This window comes from Sus scrofa, chromosome 17 (genome assembly GCF_000003025.6).
Source record: "Sus scrofa isolate TJ Tabasco breed Duroc chromosome 17, Sscrofa11.1, whole genome shotgun sequence".
In the NCBI taxonomy this organism is placed as follows: Eukaryota; Metazoa; Chordata; class Mammalia; order Artiodactyla; family Suidae; genus Sus; species Sus scrofa.
This window is the reverse complement of record NC_010459.5, coordinates 57,179,472-57,201,961: the sequence shown is the minus strand read 5'-3', so window position 1 is coordinate 57,201,961 and position 22,490 is coordinate 57,179,472. Positions and strand designations below refer to the sequence as shown.

General features: G+C 50.1%; 1 long non-coding RNA gene across 2 annotated transcripts; it reads right to left on the bottom strand.

The window, feature by feature from the left end:
- On the bottom strand, window positions 320-6,458 carry LOC102165808. Of its 2 annotated transcripts, none has more exons than XR_308890.3 (3): window positions 6,309-6,458; window positions 1,908-2,334; window positions 320-1,368 (listed from the first exon to the last, which is right to left on the bottom strand). It is a non-coding gene; the product is annotated as an uncharacterized LOC102165808 (long non-coding RNA). The 2 variants fall into 2 exon arrangements; XR_002339992.1 differs by having other exon boundaries at window positions 320-2,020; window positions 2,148-2,334.

The window sequence follows — 22,490 nt, the reverse complement described above, 5'->3', positions numbered from 1 at the left end:
TGCGGGTTCGATCCCTGGCCTCACTCAGTGGGTTAAGGATCTGGCATTGCCGTGAGCTGTGGTGTAGGTCACAGACACAGACACGGCTCAGATCCAGCATGGCTGTGGCTGTGGCTGTGGCGTAGTGCGGCAGTGACAGCTCCAATTAGACCCCTAGCCTGGGAACCTCCACATGCCTTGGGTGCAGCCCTAAAAAAAAAAACAAGAAAAAAAGCAGAAATAAATGCGCTGCCAAGGCTTGAGCAAGTCACCTATCAATAAGGCGACCATATATTCCGATTTGCCTGGGACAGACCCTGCTCACACCGACTGTCCCAGTATGTCACGTGCCCAGTTTCGTGTCACGTGCCTGGTTTCACTCTTCAAAATGCCCTGATGTTGATGACAAACCCCATCAACTTGATGATGACTTGCTGATCACGCAGTCGTCAAACCCTTACTTCAAATATTCACGTTATCAAAACAACCTCATTCTTTTCGACCCATTTATGAAATTATTGGTATTTGATATTAGAACCTAGAAAATACATCTGCGCTAATTACAAAAAAGGACTAAGTCCTATAGGCAGAGACAAAACGCTTCATAAACGTGCAGCAACTGAATGAACGTTCACAGCTGCTGTTCAGATATTTAAAGTCCTATTTAGAGACATATTATTTATTCATTTGAAGAGGGTTAGGTTAATCAAGACCGTGGCCCCAGAGCTTCTGGACATGGAGGAGAGAGGACACAAAGGAGCCTGAGCCCTGCCTGGTCCAGCGAAAGAGAGAGGACACTGGTGACGGCTACAAACAAGCGTGGGCTCACAGCTCCCAATGCAGACACAGGGCCAATTGGCTCCATCCCCTGCCAGCAAGAGGGCAGCCGGGAGCTGAGCCAGCCTCAGATGGAGCCTTTTGGACATGCCCCTGGTTCCCTGGGGGCTTGGGGAGGCTGCAGCTGCCAGGGTCACTTGGCAGAGATGCTGGGCCGACTGCTAACCCAGGGGAGGCCTCTTCTTCCAAGCTGCTGGGGTCAGCAGGATGAGGGGTGGGGGCAGGCACCCCTTTGGTCAGAAGGGAAGGAAACACATTCATAGCATCTTCAGCACCTGGGGGCTCTTTGGCAGACAGAGGGTTGTGCCACAGAAACCAGGGATGGGCAAGGCAGGGACTCCAGAGGACGTGAACACTGGGAAGCCAGCAAAGTCACGCTTGGGGGCTAGCCTCTCGTCTCTGCTTCTCCGACGTTCTCCGCTCTCTGCACTGTCTCTCCCTGCGCAGAACTCCTCTTTCTGTTGGTGTTTATCACCATCTCATCTGGGAACCTTCCCTCCAAGGTCAGGTGATCTTGGCTATTTATTCACATTGAAGAGTGAGATTCAAATGCTGCTGGCAGGACAGACAGAGCTTATCCACCCACAGGTCTCCCAGTAGGGGTCCAAGGTCCCAAGTCCCAAGTCGTAAGACGTGGGCACCCCACATCTTAGGTGGCATCCAACCCTCTCTGTGACAAACCCTCCAGGTGCTGGCCAGATGTTAACTGCTGGGATTCTAGAAGCAGAGTCAGGAAGACACCGGGCATTTCCCTGCTCAGTAATCAACATTCCTTCCCACTCCCTGTTTTCAGTTCAGGACCTGCAGCCCAGGTTAGGCTGGGATCTCTGAGGCCAGGTCCTCTACTTCCAACCCTCAGAGGAAACCTCTCCTCTTTTCCTGGGATCAGAAGGGGCGGGTACCCACTGGCACGAACTGATGGACAGACCTCAGGTCTAAGTGCTCCTTGCAAGGTCCTTCTTACCCCAGGGAATCCTTAAGAGTTCCCATTGTTGGCCATTTCTGGGGTTCTCAGGCAAGAATGTGCTCACCCTCCCCACCCCCACAGACCTAGAACTTCACGGAATTCTCTGGAATACTAAGCCAGTTACCATTCGTCCAGCAGCTCTCCTGCCTCCAACAGCTTTGCGTCTCGTGTGCGTGCTCCTCCCTGGTCAGCTCTGGGCATCACGCCCCAGTTCCTGTGCTGTGTCCTGAGCGAGCTCTGCCAAGGGAGTGGCGATAACCGGGGGGTCTAGCCTGCCACACTGAGCCGGAAGCTCCTGCTTCTCTCCGCCCAGGAACTCCGTCTGCCCCCCTCTGCCCCCCTCTGTCCCGTCTTCCCATCATACATGACACAGACGTGGCCCCAGAGCACACTGGGCAAGTCAGGGGAGCCCAGGTCCCTCAGCATCTCTCCCTGTTCCGATTACAAATTCCAGGGGAAGCAGTCCTGACGCGCGTCCTGTGGCTCAGGCAGCCAAGTACTGAGCCAGGTAACTGTGGAGAGGCCGGGTCACCTGGCAGTAGGAGCCGCACCTGTGGAGAGAAAGGTAGGTTTGGGGGGGGGGTGTGGGCGGAGCAGACTCAACGGCGTCCAATCCAGACCCAGGAATCTCTGGAACATTCAGGGACTGTGTGGAGAGTCCTAGAATATCCCCTGCCCGATTCACCACACCTCGGCCCCATTCGCATCTCTTCTCAGCTCCCACTGCCTCCACGGAGAATCTCGGTTCTCCACGGCTACTCCATCCGCCAGTTCCACCAGACCTACGGCCCAAAGATGAATGGTTTCCAAGAGTGTCCACATCCCCCCCTCCATGCCCACTGCCCTAGGCTGGCCACTATCCCATCTTCCAGATTTCTAGTAGCCTCCTAACTGGTTTTCCTTCCCTAATCTTGTTCTCCTGTAATCCACGCTACAAAGCACCAAGTAGAGATGGTAAAACACACACTGGATCAGCTGATCTTTTTTTTTGTCTTTTTGCCATTTCTTGGGCCGCTCCCGCATCATATGGAGGTTCCCAGGCGAGGGGTCGAATCGGAGCTGTAGCCACCGGCCTATACCAGAGCCACAGCAACGCGGGATCCGAGCCGCGTCTACAACCTACACCACAGCTCACGGCAACGCCGGATCCTTAACCCACTGAGCAAGGGCAGGGATCAAACCCAAAACCTCATGGTTCCCAGTCGGATTCGTTAACCGCTGCGCCACGATGGGAACTCCAAGGACCAGCTGATCATTCTTAGGACCCCTCCCGTGTCCTTCCTGCTGCCCACAGGAAAGTGAGCCACCTCCATCGCTGGCCGTGTCCAGTATCATCTCTCACTGACACACCAGCCCCCATGTGGCCCACTAACTTCAGAAGACAGGGACGGTTATAATGCCCCTAACCTCCCACTAACACAAATATTAAAAAGTTTGATAACACAGTGTTTACAAGGACATGGGTACTGAGGAAATAACTATTAAAAAAAAAAAGGATATGGGGAAAGACAGTGTTGAGACAATAAACATCGATACAATCTCTCAGGATGCTCACTTGGTGACAGCTATAGTGGTTTTAAAAGTTTGCCCTGAAGTTCCCACTGTGGGGCAGCGATCATGAATCCAACCAGTATCCATGAGGATTAGGGTTAGATCCCTGGTCTTGCTCAGTGGGCCAGGGATCCGGTGTTGCTGTGAGCTGAGGTGTAGGTCACAGAGGTGGCCTGAATCCCACACTGCTGTGACTGTGGCGTAGGCGGCTCCGACTCAGCCCCTAGCCTGGGAACTTCCGTATGCTGTGGGTGTGGCCTTAAAAACAAAACAAACAAGAGTACCACCTTTATTCTAGGAATTACACTGTATGTGTGTGTGTGTGTGTGTGTGTGTGTGTGTGTGTGTAGAGGGAGAGAGAATAGAATGTACATATATTTTTTCACATGCTCAAAAAAAGATGAATATTCGGGTAGACTCTGCAGCATAATTTTTGTTAGCAAAAAAGGAAATAAAACATCACCAGTATTAAATGTTCATTACCACTCAATTTGTTATACACTTGAAGTTAACACAACATTGTAAATTAACTATACTTCAATTTTTTAATGGTTTAAAAAATTAAAAATAAATAAGGGAAGAAAAAAGACACAGTGCACAGGAGTATGTGAAGTGTGAGCATATAAAGGGGCCGTACCATAAATATTTGCACAGACTTTCTGGAAGGAACGCATGAACGGGTAATAGCAGCCCCCAAGGAGAGGGATGGGGGTCAGGGAAGACGACTTTATTTTTCAGCAAACATCTCCCTTTCGTTCTGTTGGAAACTATTTTGTTTTCACCTAGAAATTTTAAAAATTAAAAATAATCCAGGAGTTTCTGTTGCGGCTCAGCAGTCATGAACCCAACTAGTATCCATGAGGAGGTGGGTTCAATCCTTGGCCTCACTCAGTGGGTTAATAAGGATCCAGTGTTGCCGTGAGCTGTGCTGTAGGTCGCAGACGTGGCTTGGGGATCTGGCGTTGCTGTGGCTGTGGAGCAGGCTGGTGGCTACAGCTCTGATTCGACCCCTAGCCTGGGAACCTCCATATACTGCAGCTATGGCCCTAAAAAGATGAAAGAAAGAAAGAGAAAGAGAGGAAGAGAGAGAGGGAAAGAAAGAAGGGCTGGAAGGAAGAAAATGTGTGCAAAAGACATAGCTCCATGCCGGGCACACAGTGAGTCCAAAGCAAAGCCAACGTACCAGCACCAATGTCACCTCCTCCATGTGGCCCAGGACTCAGAGGCAGGAGGGCTATTATACATGCATGAGCATCTATCTGTATATATACATAAAACACTCTATACACAGGTCTGTCATATATATATATGACTGTATATATATATAAGAATATATATGTCTGTCATATATATGATTGTATATGTATATGACTATATATTTATGACTGTATATATGACTTTTATAACTGTATATATAACTATGTATTTATGACTGTATATATGACTGTATGTTTATGACTGTATATAGAACTAGATTTTTATGACTGTCTATACGACTAGATATACAGTCTGCCACGTATGTATGTATATATCTTACTAGCACACCCAGGCTAGCAGCTCATGGACGTAGTAATTAAAGAGCATGAACAGAGCAGCTACACCAGGCCTGCAGTGTTCTCACCTGCAGGGAGACATCACTCCTCTTGGGAGCTGGATGTAGTTTACCTGCCGAAAGGGAGACTGGAATGACTGAAATATTAAAACCACAACGATAACATATCAAAACTACTTGGCAGAGCTCCTGGCACCAAGTATGCATCCTACGACCAGAAAGAGAGACGTTCCTACTATTGTTTTTTTTTTTTTTTTTTTTTGGTCTTTTTAGGGCCGCGCCCACAGCATATGGAGGTTCCCAGGCTAGGGGTTGAATCGGAGCTACAGCTGCCAGCCTACACCACGGCCACAGTCACACCAGATCTGAGCCGGGTCTGCGACCTACACCTTAGTTCACGGCAATGCTGGGTCCCCAACACACTGAGTGAGGCCAGGAGTTGAACCTGCATCCTCATGGATACTAGCCTGATTCATTTTTGCCGTGCCACATGGGAACTCCCACGATTGCTATTTTTTTAATTTTTACATCACTCCTTTTTAATAATGTCATTAATAACGTCATCTAACCACCAGAGCCTCCCCCGCAGCCCCATCTCCAATTTCTGAAGGGAAAGCCTTGGCAGGATCCCCCACCCCACCCCCGGCCGCCCCCCAGCTGCACAGGACACCTTCCTGTTCTAATAGTCCTGGTGCCGCTTCCGGAAGGAAAAGCCCTTTGAGAATTCCTCCTTGCAAAGGGCCCAGTGCCCGCTCATCCAAGGAGCACAGGTTGCAGGCTGGTCCCGACCTGTCGAGCCACCCACCTCTGCGTCTCACTGGCCCGCGGGAGCCTGGGAACCGGCTGTCACCCTCCGGGCCTCTTGTCACTCCTGGCCTATCCGCAGGATAATGAGGCATCACTAGTTCAGGTCACACTCGGGGCTGCCCTCCCCCGGAAACCTCAAGGCCTCTCCTCTCCGCGCCCTCGTATCAGCAGTGACCTCGACCCCAGCCTTCTGTGGCTGACAAGAGCCACAACGGGCTCCCCACCCACCAGCTCCTCAGACGGAGCAGCTCTGGCTCCAACCTGGTTCCGGCCTTGGGCAGGTGCCTCGGGCCTATCCCGACCTATCCCATCCCACCAGGACGCGGGACTTCCATCAGTCTCTCAAATCGACAGCAAAACCGGAGTTCCCATTGTGGCTCAGCGGTAACAAACCCGACTAGTATCCATAAGGTTGCGGGTTCGACCCCTGGCCTCGCTCAGTAGGTCAAGAATCCTGCCTTGTGCCGCTGCAGCTCCAATACGACCCCTAGCCTGGGAACCTCCACATGCCGCAGGGGCAGCCCTAAAAAGACAAAAAAACAAACAAAAGAAGCAGCAAAAACCATGAACAAGGCGCAGGAAATAAAAATAGCTGGGAATAAAGGAGAGTCTGACCTTTTGCTTTTTCCTTTGCGTTCAGTCCGGCATCACTTGCTCGCACGGTGCTCGCACCCAGCGCTCAGGACCAGAGCTTCTGATGCTCAACTGCTGCCTGGTCAGCTCCGCTCCGGAGCAGGCGCGCTGCGCACAACACTCAACCCAAGATGGCGGCGGGCCGTGTGCAGAGAGACCCCGAGTGTGCGCAGCTCAACGCTCCTTCCCGCGAGAACTCCGCCCCTTCCCGCGAGAACTGCCCCCTCCCCTCCCAGCCTACAAGCCCCTGTAAAGCAGCCCCGCCCACGGCCTGATGGGAAAATCCTGTGGGAGCTTGACCTCTCCATTCTGTAATGGAAGAACAAAACTCTCGGAGTTCCCTGGTGGCTTAGGGGTTAAGGGTTCCGTGTTGTCACTGCTGTGCGGCTCAGGTTTCATCCCTGGCCGAGAACTTCTGCATGCCACAGGCTTGGCCAAAAAAAGAGAAGATTAAAACTCTCCCTTGCTTGTGAAGGGAGCTGCTTTGTTCTACTGACTGGAGCAGGAGGTCCCTCCCTGGAGCCCCACTCTAAAGGGTCAGCGACCTTATGGGCAAAGCTAACTTTGGTCGATGTGGTGTTGGCTGGGCATCTCCACTGTCAAGTCATGGTTTCCTTGTGAGAAGGTACTTTGAAGCAATGGAACTGCTATCCTATTACTCCTAGAATATTCACGCCCCGTCTACTGGGTTCCTGGGGGCGTCCTGACATTAACACAAACTGATATTGGCAGCTAAACAAAATAGACTTCTATTCCCTCTCAGTTCTGGAAGCCAGAAATCCGATCAAGGTGTGGGCAGGGCCGTGCTCCCTCTAGGGGAGGCTCTAGGGGAGGGTTCCTCCCAGCCACTTCTGGCTTCCAGGGGCTCCAGGTGTTCTTGGCTTGTGTCTGCATCACCCTTATCTCCATCCCCAAAGTCACATGGCCTCCTCCTCTTCATGTGTCTGTTTTTTGTGTTGTTTTTGTTGGTTGGTTTGTTTGTCTTAAGGCTGCACCTGCAGCATATGGAAGTTCCCAGGCTAGGGGTCCAGTCGGAGCTACAGCTGCCAGCCTACACCATAGCCACAGCAACGCCAGATCCATGCCTCGTCTTCCACCTACACCACAGCTCATGGCAACATGGGATCCTTAACCCACTGAACAAGGCCAGGGATCAAACCCGTGTCCTCTTGGATACTAGTCGAGTCCATTACCGCTGAGCCACAGTGGGAACTCCTGTTTGCAACTTCTTTTCTTTTCCTTATAAGGACATTGTCCTTGGGCTTAGAGCCAATTATCCAGCATGATCTCATCTTGAATCCCCAACTTAATTCCATCTGCAAAGGCTTTTTCCAAATAAGGTCACAATCACGAGATACAGGTATTAGGACATGGAAATTTCTTGGGGGGGCCACCATTCAACCCACTGCACCCACCATCACTCCCAGCCCCAACCTTGCTCCTCTCCCTGAACCACCAAATGACCCCCTCACTGGTCTCCCAAGCCCCTTCCTGTCCATCGTCTGCCCAAGAGCAATGATCTGAAAAGGTAACCCTCCAGAAGCTTCCCAGTGCTCTCAGAATTAACTCCAAATCTCATATCTCAGGCTGAAAGACACTGCCTGATCCAACCCTGCCCACTGTCCATCCTGGCCCCTACCATTGGCTCCGTATACCACCTGCCCAGCCACCCTGGCTTTCCCTCAACTTCTCAGCCATGTCAAAGTTTATCCCCATTTCAGCACCTTTGCATAGGCTGTTCCCTTTGCCAGATGCTCTTCCCACACCGTCCCAGGGCAGCTTTCTGTCACCCTTCAGGTGTCAACTCCAAAGGCACCTCCTCCAGGCATCACAGACCACCTGATCTACCCTGCTCATCCTCACACCATCATCTCTATTTTCTTCGTAGAACTCAGGCTGTGCTTATGGTATTTAGTCATTTGCTTGTTTATTGTCTGTTGCTTCCTAGATCACAGGGGTTTGCCTAAGTAACGCCTGGTACATGACAGCAGACAGCAGTCTACTGAATGGATGAATAAATGTATGAAGTGCTAAGCATCTAATAGGGGCTTGGGCTGCTGTGGAGACACGGGTTCCATCCCCAGGTGACATTGTGGGTTGAATATCTGGTGTTGCTGCAGCTGCGGTGTAGGCCACAGCTCATGGCTCAAATTCAGTCCCTGGCCTGGGAACTTCCACATGCCGCAGGTGCACCCATAAGAAAAAAAAGTCTATTTGTTTGATGTAAACCCTTAAAATCTATTATATAATTTTCCTTAACCCTTTTTTTTCTAATATTTCTCTGGTTTTTGAGACCCTCTGCTGTGGAAGCTTGGAAAGTCCATCCATAGAACAAAACAGAAACCAAGGTGAGTGTGGAGAGTTGAGAGAGGGAGGGGTTGCTAAGAGTGGGTGGGACAGGGAGGGGTTGCTAAGAGTAGGTGGGTCTCCTGTTTGGGGAATTGCTAATCCCTAGGCAGGACCAGCTCAGAGGGATTTTCTTTTTTTATGGAAATGACCTTGAAGGCCTTGAAGGGTGGAGGGTGCTGCAGCTTTCCTGGGTGGGGGTTGCGGGGTGGGATCCACACTGTTGTATGGTCTCAACTGCTGATGTTAAGTGAACATCCAGATGGGACCCCAGCTCCCACCCACAGTTTGATGATCGCATCCATGAAATGGGAACAAGATCATGCCCACCTCCGAGGGGTGTCACTGGAAGGATCCCAAGGGGCAAAGGGCATGGGTGACCGCCGTCACCTCTGTGTCACCTCTCTCCCAGGTCTACTTGATTCGTCACCATTTGCTATAAATGAGCTGGCACATAGTAGATGCTCAATGAATACCTTATAAGTAAAGAAAGATAACATGGGGTCCATAGAGACTTACCCAAAGTGATTTCAAAATTCCAGGGTCAAACAGGACAGCTATGAGCACTTGGCCCTGAGTGGGGCAGGGCGAAGCCTTGTCAAAGGGCACACGGCAAAGGGACAGTGGCAGGGCAGGAGCTGGTGTGGGCTACCCACCCTCACTGGGCTGGAAACTCCACGGAGGTCAGGAAGAGCCTGTCTAGCTCCCAGAGTGCATCCCTTTGCCCACACTGGGCCTGGCTCATAGTAGGTGCTCTAGAAACTTGGTTTGTTGTTTTCTTTTTTGTCTTTTCTAGGGCCGCACCTGCAGCATATGGAGGTTCCCAGGCTAGGGGTCTAATCGGAGCTGCAGCCGCTGGCCTACACCAGAGCCACAGCAACGCAGGATCCAAGCCGCATCTGTGACCTACACCACAGCTCACGGCAACATCGGATCCTTAACCCAGTGGGCAAGGCCAGGGATTGAACCTGCAACCTCATGGTTCCTAGTCGGGTTCATTAACCACTGCGCCACGATGGGAACTCCATCTAGAAACTTGTTAAGTCCATGTATCAAACGAAGAAAGGAAGCCAGGAATGAGTCCCTTCAAGAGATCATAAACTGGGAGTTCCCTTGCGGCTCAGTGGTTTAAGGAACCTGCATTGTCAATGCTGCGTGGCACAGGTGAGATTCCTGGCCCGGGAACTTCCATATGCCATAGGTGCAGCCAAAAAAAAAAAAAGAGAGAGAGAGAGAGAGAGATCATAAACTGGAAACACTTTTTCTTATATCATAGTAACTTTTTAAGGAAGAGCAATTCAATGATTTCTTTTTTTCTTTTTTTTTTGTCTTTTTTTTTTTTTGCCATTTCTTGGCATATGGAGGTTTCCAGGCTAGTGGTTGAATCGGAGCTGTAGCCACCGGCCCACGCCAGAGCCACAGCAACGCAGGATCCGAGCCGCGTCTGCAACCTACACCACAGTTCACGGCAACGCCAGATCTTTTAACCCACTGAGCAAGGGCAGGGACCGAACCCGCAACCTCATGGTTCCTAGTCGGATTCGTTAACCACTGCGCCATGAGGGGAACTCCATAAATTCAATGATTTCAAAAGAAACGTATACGCAGAATGTAGCTTCCACCATAAACTCTAGAACCCACCTCAGCTCGTCTGTATTCTGGAGCTAAAAGACAAGGAGCAGCAGAAGTCTGGTGAGACTCTTGGACCCATGAACTTGGGCTCTCACTCTAATTGGCAGACAGACCCATAATTAAGGTCCTCTTACCTCTCTTCAGGGACCGTTTCCTGAAAGGCTCAATTAATGTAATTGTCCTTCCTCAGAAACCACCACCCAGCAAAACCAACCACAAATCACAGAGCAAAGACCTGACCAAAGAGCTTCTGGCTGCATGGGGATTATGCCATTGGGGGTGGACATTTGATCTGGTTAGCTCTATGTGGGCAGAAGTTCCCACCACCTAAACTGTGAAGTCATCCATTTACAGGGAAAAAAATTCAGAACTGCCTCTCCAGCCCACCTACTGGGATGAACCCTCTGTCCTGAGAAAACCCTGAGTGTAATTTACAGAGGAAAGAAGACCCCTTGTGCAGACACGGGAATACTCAGGAAAAGAGATTATCGTGTCTTTCCATTTTTTGTCTTCTTTTTGTTTTCTTTTTTTTTTTCCTTTTTTTTGGGGGGGGGGGCATGCCTGTGGCATGTAGAAGTTCCCAGGCTAGGGATCAAACTCTTGCCATAGCAGTGACCCCCGAGTCATAGCACTGACAAGGTCAGGTCCTTAACTGCTAGGCCACCAGGGAACTCCTGCCTTCTTTTTTAAAAAAACAGCTCTATTAAGGTAGACTTTACCTGCCACAAAATTCACCCACTGCAAGTGCACAATGCTGTGACTTTCAAAACATTTCCATCGCCCAAGACGTTTCCACATGTATTGAGAGGGTTTTGTTTGTTTGTTTTTGCTTTTTAGGACTGTACCCTCGACATATGGAGGTTCCCACCCAGGCTAAGGGTAGAATCAGAGCTACAGCTGCCGGCTTACACCGCAGCCACAGCAACACCAGACCCAAGCCGAGTCTGCAACCTACACCACATCTCATGGCAACACTGGATCCTTAACCCACTAAAGTGAGGCCAAGGACTGAACCCGCAACTTCATGGTTCCTATTCAGATTCATTTCCGCTACGCCACAACAGGAACTCCTAGTTGAGGTTTTTAAAGCCATTCACTTTTAAGAATTTCTATTGTGGTTCAGCAGGTTAGGAACCTGACTAGTATCCATGAGGATTGGGGTTCTATCCCTGGACTTGCTCAGGATTAAGGATCCAGTGTTGCCCCAGAAGAGGCTTGGATCCTGCATTGCTGGGGCTGTGGAGTAGGCTGGTGGCGATGGCTCTGATTCGACTCCTAGCCTGGGAACTTCCATATGCTGCAGGTGCAGCCCTAAAAAAGAAAAAGAAAAAGAAAAAAAAAAAAAAAAAAGCCATTCATTTTTACACTGTAACTGCAGAAGCTAAACCCAGGCCTCAGGGTGAAAATGTTCAGAAGACCCGGGTTAGGTCCTGTTTTCTCTCCATGCAGGGAGCTCTCTGGATAGGATGCTACTTGAGCCCGTGCTGGGTGCTATTTGGTTTGCATACTGCAGCCCAGTGTCTCATGGGACAGATGGCGGGGACTCCCACAGAGATAGTGTGTGGTGACCAGAGGAGGACCAGTGTATGTCTTCAAGCCCAAAATGGAGAAAAACCTTGAGAGTCAAAAAAGAACAAGAGGGAGTTCCCATGGTGGCTCAGCGGTAATGAATCCAACAGCTCATGGATCCATGAGGATGCGTGTTCTATCCTTGGTCTCACTGAGTGGGTGAAGGATCCGGCCTTGTGGTGAGCTGTGGGGTAGGTGGCAGATGTGGCTCGGTTCCCATGTTGCTGTGGCTGTGATGTAGGCTGGCAGCTGTAGCTCCGATTGGACCCCTAGCCTGGGAACCTCCATATGCTGAGAACGCGGCCCTAAAAAGAAAAAACAAAAAGAACAAGAGATTTTACTGAAGAGAAGCATCTCTCATTGAAAAGTTGACACAAACCTGGTTTGCTGATGGTCCTGTTTCTGACCTCTAATGTGTCAGCTGAAGCCAGACCTTCTCAGGTGAGAAGATGATGGGTCCCTGAGACAATGAAGGCAGTTGAAGCAGGGGAGGGATTGAGCGATGTCCTCAAACATGTTTGGACAACACTGGGTTAAACAAAATTTCTTTACTACAGAACTTATCAGAGCCTTTGGTGCATAAATGTAGACTGTTAATCTTCAAAAGGGGCCACATAAGTGGTCCACATAAGTGATTTTTCAAGGAAGATCGGACTGGTATTTACAAAACACCCTGCACCTCTGTTGCTTCTACGACAAGGCTGTATGAGAAATGGTAGCAGATAATATCACATATTAGGTGCCTGCTTCAAAATACGGTACTTGGGGCATTCTCCATGTGGTGCAATGGTTTAAGAATCTGACTGCGGCATCTTGGGCTGCTGCAAGGGTGTTTGATCCCTGGCCTGGCCAGCTGGTTAAAGGATCTGGCATTGCCACAGCTGTGGCTTCAGTCACAGCTGTGACTTGGATTCAATCCCTGGCTTGAGAACTTCCATATGCTGGGGGTTTGGCCATTAAAAAAAAAAAAAAGTCAATATTGGAAAAAATAAATAAAGCCCCAAATACTGGGCTTGGAGGGTTCCCCGGTGAATTAGTGGGTGAAGGATTGGGCATTATCACTGCTGTGGCTCAGGTTGCTGCTGTGGCTTGGGTTTGATCCCTGACCCGGGGACTTCTGCATGCTGTGGGTGTGGCCAAAAAAAAAAAAAATACTGTGCTTGTTATCTCTTTAGATAACATAACAATCCCATTTCACCGAGGGTGGACCTGAAACTGCAGCTCCTCCCCCACAATATCAAATCACTTTCCCATGAAGCTGTCCCTTCATATTCCTCACAGATATGGCACACAGTGAACACTTGTCATGAAACAACAAACCATTGTTTGTAGTTTCATTCATCAAACCAGTTGAAAACATGCCCAGCTCTGGTCCATCCATACAGTGACATAAATGGTTTGCCCATGCAATGGAATACTATACAGCTACCAAAAGGAGGCATTTCTTCATGTATTGACTTTGAAAGATTTTCAGGAAACATCTTTAAGCAAAAAAAAAAAAAAAAACAAAAAACAAAGGGGGAGTCCTGCTGAGCCACGATTAGACCCCTAGCCTGGGAATCTCCATATGCTGCAGGTGCAGCCCAAAAAAGGGGGAGGGGGAACAAAATAAAGGGGCAGGTGAGAATGTGCATGCATTGGCCTCTGCTTCTTTGTCTGATGGTGAACACGTGATCTTCCTAAACCTGTTCCTGTAATAACCCTCCTACTCCCAGTCAGCCTTTCAGACACTAAGAACAAAACCCTTGGACCAGCCTCCTACCCATCAGCAAATGTTCTGGTTCTGCCTTCAAAATATATCCCAACACTGACAGATTTTTTTTTTTTTTCTCTTTAGGGCCAAGAGTATGGCATATGGAGATGTGGAGGTTCCCAGGCTAGGGGTCCAATTGGAGCTGTAGCCGCCAGCCTATGCCAAAGCCACAGCAATGTGGGATCCGAGCCACATCTGCGACCTACACCATAGCTCACGGCAACGCCAGGTCCTTAACCCACTGAACGAGGCCAGGGATCGAACCCGCAACCTCATGGTTCCCAGTTGGATTTGTTAACGGCTGAAAATTTTTTAAACATAGATATAAGCCGGAGTTCCCATCATGGCGTGGCAGAAATGAATCCGACTGGGAGCCATGAGGTTGTGGGTTCGATCTATTTTATATTGATCATAAATTCATTTATTTGTTACATCCATACATCTTTGTGGGGATAGGGGAGAATGTGGCCCACCAACATTTGGTAGGTTTTTTTTAAACATGCATTCATTGTAATCGGGGTATTATTATTATTATTATTATTTTTGCCATTTCTAGGGCCACTCCCGCAGCATATGGAGGTTCCCAGGTGAGGGGTCGAATCAGAGCTGTAGCCCCCGGCCTACACCAGGGCCACAGCAATGCGGGATACAAGCCGCGTCTGCGACCCACACCACAGCTCACGGCAACGCGGGATCCTTAACCCACTGAGCAAGGCCAGGGATCGAACCCGCAACCTCATGGTTCCTAGTCGGATTTGTTAACCACTGCGCCACAACGGGAACTCCAGGGGGTGTATTATTGTAGCGGGCAAAAATTAAGAATATAGTACTCGGGTTCGGCAAACAACTGGGGATCCAGCCCTTGTAAGGTGGTGTGGGTGTTTCTTGGGTCATTCTCTCTGGGGGCCAGTACGGCAGACGGGATCATCAAAACCGCAGAGATGTGAACCCCTCTTGGGCCAGGAGTTCAACTCTCAAGATCTTTCGCTTTCCCTTAAATTTGTCTCTAGGTCACACATTGACTCCTCCTGGCTGATTCAACTCTCATCTGGAGGCTGGAAGTGCAAAGGCCCTGGGAGTCTCCAGCCTCATTTCCCGGAGTTGGAGGGAAGCAGCTCTGACCCCATCACAGCCAGGGGACGTGGGGTCCCCACCCCCAGTCTCACTTACTGCACAGATAATGACAGGTCTCCCTGAAGGGTTTATTTCCAAGATCGAAATGAAATAATGAATATAAAACCTTTGGCCTAGGCCGTAGCACACAACTGATAAACAAACAATACCTGCTCTTATTTTAATTCTTTTAAATAATCATTTAAAGGGCCCAAAAGGAATTTACCTTTGCAACAACTTTTGTGTTTCCAAATCAATGGTTTAGCAATGACCTCTAAGGCCCCTTTGACTGTTGACAGTCAATAAAGCGCCAATAAGCCCCACCCTTGGGCTCGCCCAGAACCCACCTCCTCTCTTCTGAAAACTTGAGGAATTTTTCATTCCGAACTAGACAAGGCCAGCCCCACCCAGTGTCCTTGCCTCTGCGTCCTCTTCCCAGCGTGACGGGCACCTGGAGGTGTGGGGCCTCAGAACCTGTGGAAGGCTGCCCTCTGCCAGGCACCGGCTGGAGCTCCAGGATGGACCACGTCCCGGAGGCATCAGTGACCAGGCTCTCAGCTGAAAGAAGCTCCCCTTTGATTTCCTTCCCTGTGATGCTGATTCCCTGGATCTCAGCTGCACAAAGCAGGCATCAGAGTCTTCTCCCATCTCGCCAGTTTTGCTGCGGCCCAATTCCGGGAGTTTTACGTGGTCCCTCCCAGCTCTTCGCCCTGTGCCCAAGCTCCATCCAGCCCCCCAGGAATTCTGCCTGCCCTCCCTTCAAAATGTTCTCCATGGAGTTCCTGCCGTGGCTCAGCAGTAACAAACCCGACTGGTACCCTTGATTAGGCGGGTTCATTCCCTGGCCTCGCTCAGTGGGTTATGATCCCCCATGGCTGTGGTGTAGGCCTGGGACTATCGCTCTGATTCGACCCCTAGACTGGGAACTTCCATATGCTGCATGTGCAATCCTTATTATTAAAAAAAAAAAAAAAGCTTCCCAGATTGTCCCATCATGTGGCCCACTATCTGGGATTTTGGCTTCCATTCCCACCCACTGTGATCCATTCTTCACAGAAAGAGATTTTTTTTGGGGGGGGGACCCACACCCGTGGCATATGGACATTCCCAGGCCAGGGGTCTAATGGGAACTGCAGCTGCCGGCCTACACCACAGCCACAGCAGTGCAGGATCTGAGTCACGTCTTCGACCTGCACCACAACGTGTGGCAACGCCGGATCCTTAACCCACTGAGCAAGGCCAGGGATCAAACCTGCATCCTCATGGACACTATGTCAGGTTCTTAATCTGCTGAGCCACAACGGAAACTCCAGAAAGTGATTTTTTTGAATATAAATCCAATCACATTTCTCGATGTTTCTAAGCCCCCTGTGGCTTCCCACAGCACCAGGAGTGGGATCTCAAGTCCTTCCCAAGGCCAGTAAGGCCCACAGTGAGGGTTCTGTCCCTCTCTCTTTGGTCTCATCTCCTCCAGCCACGCTGGTCCTCCTGCCAGCAGGAGAGCTCTGTCCCTGGCTCCTTCTCGCCCATCTGTCCACACCTCACCTCCTCCGTGGGGCTCCCTCAACACCTCTCTTAAGGCACTGCCCACCCACTGCCCCCCAGGGGCCTGGTCAGGACTGTAGGGACCCAACCCTGGTTTCAGAAATCTGCAAGTCAATCTGCTCACCTAGTTTCTAACAGCAGGAGGCTGGGAGCATCCTAATCCCCAACCAGAAAGGATGAATTATCTGTGCATCCCACACAAAAGGACATCTTGCAAAACAAGGCAGCTCTGTATGAACTGGTAAGCAGCCATCGACGTGATAAATCAAGTGAAAAGAGTGAGGTGCCAGACTGTGTGTACAAAATACCTCCATTTGGGTTAAAAAAGGAATACATGTAACTGTGTGCATGTGCCTAAAATATCTCCTTCTGCACACCTAATTGGTAATGAGATCTGTCCTCCGCCAGGGAGCCGGAGCTGGGAGGGACACACGCTCACCTCTGTGCCGTTTGCATTTCCTCCTGTGGGCCCCCGTTTACACTAATAATGAGGAGAAAGGTGGTAGCTACCCATTGACCTGAGGCCGATCCTTTTTTTTTTGGTCTTTTAGTGCCACACCCACAGCCTGAGGAAGTTCCCAGGCCAGGGGTGGAATTGAAGCTGCAGTTGCCAGACTACACCACAGCCGCAGCCGCACCAGATTTGAGCCACGTCTGTAACCTACAGACGGCAACACGGCAGTCCTTCACCCACTGAGCGAGGCCAGGGATCAGACCCAAGTCCTCATGAATACTAGTTGGGTTCGTTACCGCTGAGCCACAATGGGAACTGATCTTGCTTATCTTCAAGTCGCCTCCTTCCAGCATCTTCTAAGAGCGGAGAGCTTGTCTCTATTTGATCTTTTGTTGTAGCCCCAGGCCAATGCTGGCTTCCCCCCCTTCTCCTGCCATCACTGGAACTCAGAAACTTTTGCTGAATAAATAAATAACGAGGACGCTTTCGTACCCATCATGTTTCCTTTAACGAAAGATCAAGAGTTGCTGAAGAGCTAAAGTTTTTTTTTTTTTTTTTGGCTGCACCTGCAGGTCAAGGATGAGACCCAAGATGCCGCAGAGACAAGGCCAGATCCTTAATCAGCTGCACCACAGCAGGAACTCCTAAAGTGCTAAATCTTTAAGGCATTTACCTATCATTCCATCCATCCATCCACACCCATGTGCAGGGTGAGCCTTGAGAAGTTTTCTTTCTTCTTTTTTTTTTTTTGTCTTTTTCGTCTTTTCTAGGGCCACACCTGTGGCATATGGAGGTTCCCAGGCTAAGGGTCTAATCGGAGCTGTAGCCTCCAGCCTAGGCCACAGCCACAGCAACTCGGGATCTGAGCCGCATCTGTGACCCACACCACAGCTCACAGCAATGACAGATCCTTAACCCACTGAGCGAGACCAGGGAACAAACCCGAAACCTCATGGTTCCTAGTCGGATTCATTAACCACTGCACCACAACGGGAACTCCTTGAGAAGTTTTCTCAACATTCAAAAGCAGCGGAGGCTGGACAGCAACCCGGCAGGGATTGGATCGCCAGCAAATTCAGAGCAAGCTGCCTCCCTCATGCAGTCAGTGAAGGTGGCTGGGGGCAGGCTGGGAGGAACAGTGGACGCTCTGGAGACCTTGTCAGGGCCAGTGGCAGCCCAACAGCCAACCAGGGTGGGCAAAGCCCCACTTAGTGGAGAAGCAAACTGAGATCTGGAGCATCCTGCCGGAGGCAGGACCATCTGTTTCTTTCTGACGTCCTTCCCAAATTACATTTGGCATTCATTTTCCCCTCTGAGACAGGAGCAGTGACATATAAAACACAGCAATGCCCCCACCCCGGCATCATGGGCAGGTCAGCCAAATAAAAACTGCAGTGGGTCCCTGAGAGTACCTGTCAGTGCAGGGAGTTATCAGAGCACAGGTGGGGAAGGCTGTGCTCTCACAGATGTAACAGAGTAGCCACAACTTCCAGAGTGCCAGAAACACTGCGCCAGGCCGAAAACGAAAATGAAAAAAAAATTTTTTTTCTCTAATTTCTCTAGCTGCAGCTGATGCCGGGAAATGTCACCCTTAAAGCCCACCTATTGTGAAATGTAGAGAGGCAGCGACACTTCCACGGGCTCCCCATTCTCTCCCCATGCAGAGCATCCAGGTGGAAGCTACATATGCATCCAATTGCTGGGCTGATGTCTGGCTCTGCTCACAGACTGTGGACTCGGCAAAGTGGTCCAGGACAGCTTTAGCTCATTGTTGGACATCCAGGGACTAGCATGGTGGGTGAGTGGATGGATGGAAGGAAGGGCGGTTGGAAAGATGGATGGGAGGATGGAAGGAAGGACGGGTGGACGGATGGAGGAGGGAAGGAAGGACGGGTGGACGGATGGGAGGATAGAAGGAAGGACGGGTGGACGGATGGGAGGGTGGAAGGAAGGGCGGGTGGACGGATGGGAGGGTGGAAGGAAGGACGGGTGGACGGATGGGAGGGTGGAAGGAAGGGCGGGTGGACGGATGGGAGGGTGGAAGGAAGGGCGGGTGGACGGATGGGAGGGTGGAAGGAAGGAAGGATGGGAGAATGCCCTAAATGGCTTGATAGTGATTCACCTTAGCAATCTGTGACATTTTGGTATAAATGTATTCATTTATTCCTGGATACTAGATGCAATACTCTACAGTCAGGTAGTGACAAGAGGTATGATGGGAACTCACAGGACACCTAAGCTAGCCCAGGCTTGGGATGCTTCCAGGAGAAGGTGAGAGCTGAGGCTGAGGAAGAGGTGAGTAGGTGAGGCTGTAGAAAGTAGGGGAAAAACTTCCAGGTGGAAAGATGAGCCACGGGAAGGGCAGCAGTGATGGCAAAAGGAGCTGTGAAGCCTGAGTTGAGGTGGAGCTGGAGACTGAGCAGAGCTTCGTGCAGGAGCCCCCTTCCTCCCCCGAAAGGGTGGGAGGGACTCCAAGAGGGGCTTCTGGCCTTCCTCTCTCCTGCCCTCTGCCCTTCTATCCTTCTTTCCTCCTTCCTCTCCTGCTCCTCTCCTCTCCTTTCTCCCTTCTCCTTCTTCTTTGGTTCTCTTTTTTGGCCAGAGAGTGTGCCAAGAGCTGGTTCAAAAGAGCTGAAAACTAACTCTTCTCTTTTTTTCCCCGTTTTTTCTTTTTTTGCCTTTTAGGGCCCTGCCTATGACCTATGGAGGTTTCCAGTCTAGGGGTGGAAGCGGAGCTGCAGCTGCTGGCCCACACCACAGCTACAGCAACGCCAGATCCCACGCGTGTCTGCGACATTCATCACAGCTCACAGCAACACTGGATCCTTAACCCGCAACATCATGGTTCCTAGTTGGAGTCCTTAACCACTGCGCCACGATAGGAACCCCTCAACTGTTTCCTTTTAATTGCTGTCTTCCGCATCCATTGTTGCTAACTTGTTCTAGCTGATGACAGAATGAATTAAAGTGTCACAAATAATTTCCTTTTTCAAAAAAAAAATTGTTGACAAAAGTAATACACATCACATGGCTGTACACGATTAGAACATCCTCCAATTCGGAGATCCCACACCCGACTAGGAACCATGAGGTTGCAGGTTCGATCCCTGGCCTCGCTCAGTGGGTTAAGGATCCGGCGTTGCCGTGAGCTGTGGTGTAGGTCACAGACTCGGCTCGGATCTGACGTTGCTGTGGCTGTGGCGTAGGCTGGAGGCTACAGCTCCAATTAGACCCCTAGCCTGGGAACCTCCATATGCCATGGGTGTGGCCCTAGAAAAGACAAAAAATAAAAAATAAAAAATAAAAGGAAAGAAAACAGTTGAGAAAATTCTGTCTTTCTGAAGATTTTCTTAAATGGTTGGTGTCTTCCATCACTGCATTTTTCCAGTCTTGTAGAAAAGGATATGCACACATGTCAGCGGTTCAATCAGGGTCTCTGCTTGAAGAAAATCAGTATTTCAGGCCAAAGAGACAAAGAAACGGGAGAGTTCCCTTGTGGCCCTGTAGGTCAAGGGCCCAGCATTGTCACTGCAGTGGTTCTCCTTGCTGCTGTGATGTGGGTTCAATCCCTGGCCCAGGAACTTCCTTATGCCTCAGACGCAGCCAAAAAAAAATTTATTAAATAATTACGTTATTTTTTGGTCTTTTGTCCTTTTAGGGTTGCACCCATGGCATATGCTGCAGGTGCAGCCCTAAAAAGCAAAAAGACCAAAAAAAAAAAAAAAATTAAAAATTAAAAAAAAAGAAAAAGAAAAATTTGGGAAATCATTGCAGAGGGTGCATGTCTTTGTCAATCTCGGGGTTTTTGCACAGACTCCCTTTATTCACTTATTTAAACATCTATTTATGTATTTACTTAACATCTATTCATTTATGTAAACATTACGAAGTAAAGCATATTTGTTTTTAAACATCTTAGACTACATAATCCCATCAGGTGAAAAATGAGACGATAATTCACCACGAGGAAGTAAATTCTGCGAACACTGTCAGCAATGCTTCCAGAATGTTCTCTGTTTAGATCAGGGTTTCTCTACCTCTGGAGAGCTGAGGTTTAGGGCTGGGGCAGCCTTTGTTCAGAGGGTGGGGGTGGGGGCTTTCCTATGGACTGTGGGGTGTTTCACGACTCCTGACAACCAGAAATGTCTCCAGGCATCATCAAATGCCACCTGGGGAAAAGTCATAGCCCCGTCTCAAGCCCTCGGGCCAAACATGATGCCCGACCAGCCTGTGGAAAAGGAACCCCTGGGGCAAGTTTGGGTGAAATTGAGCCCTACCCTGAGCCCTCAGTGGTGGCCCACCTCGGGGGAGGGCACAGGGAGGAGAGGATAGGACGCTGGAACAGGGATAGCAACCCAGTATCTTGCTGCTACTCTCACCTCCATCAGCATGAAACCCATCCAGTCGGCCAAGTGTACTGCCCAGGAGGCTGGTGGGCCATTCAGCGGACACAAAGCCACAGCCCCTTCTCCGGGTTTCTGGGACCCAGGAGAGCTGTCAAATTCCAGAAGCTACTCTGTGTAGTTTGCATCTGCTTGAAAAGTGTTCAAGATATTCCCATCCAACCGGGTATCCTGTCCTGCCAGCTGCAGAACAAAAGGCATCAGCTCCCAAGGGCTCTCCCCCCACCCCCAGTACCCAGCATGCACACCAGGGAACTCCTGGAGCACTAACCAGGCACCAGGCAAGATGCAGTACCCTGTGGTCCATTATCAACTCATTCACCTTCCCAATGTCCTCATGGAAGAACCATCAAATCCCCAGTTTGGAGCTGAGTCAAAGGAGGCTCAGAGGAGTGAAGAAGCGTGCCTAAGGCCACACAGCATCAAGCAACTGAGTCAGATCCCAACCAGGCCTTTCCGCCTCAGGAACAGAGCTCTCTACCTCAGCCACGTCTCAAACTCAGACCAGGGTTAAGTCTCACTAACCCCAACTTGATGGAGAGTGAGAGCAGGACGAGGCTGCCTCCCAGTATCCAAGAATGATGTCAAAATCCCCAGCATAACAAGACGGATTTCAGACCCTGAAAAAAGGCAGTGTGTAGAAAGAGACACTGCCTACTTCATCCAATACACATCGTCCCTCAAAGAAAACACTCCCCGCATGGTGCTGGCTTAGCTCAGGAGAAGAGGGGACGAAACCCCTTCCAATGGGTCATTCTGGATGCCTCTGTGGCCAAGCACTGTTTGCAGGGACCACCCGAGACCCCACTCTCAACCCAGCCCGCTCCAAGATTCAACATACTGTATTGAACAAATACCCCATGCTGGCATTGATCCGGCGATGGGGCGGTGAGGCTCTAGAGGGGCAAGATGGACTCGGTATCTGCCATTATGGGCTTAGCATCCACTGGAGAAGCCAGACAACTGAACCATCACAGTCCCAAGTGCTCTGTGGTCACTAGGTGCATCTGAGTCAAGAGCAGGAGCCCATCACCTGGAGAAGATACTGAAGACACAGAGCATCCCGAAGAGATGTGACTCAATAAAATGCTAGAACCAGAAGATCCTGGAAGGCAGTGGTTCCTCAACTCAGCTCACCATCAAGATCACCGGAAGTTTGTTCTTAATAAAGCATAGATTCCTAGACCCAGAGTTGCTGATTCAGTGGAATAAAGGTAACAAAAGGACCTCCATATTTAATCCTTCCAAGTACCTCTTGCCAAGTTTAGTCCCCACTGGTCAATGCTGGGAGGATACCCAGAGAAACCCAGCTAAGTGAAACAAGTAGAAAGAAGACGTGAACTGAACCTCTG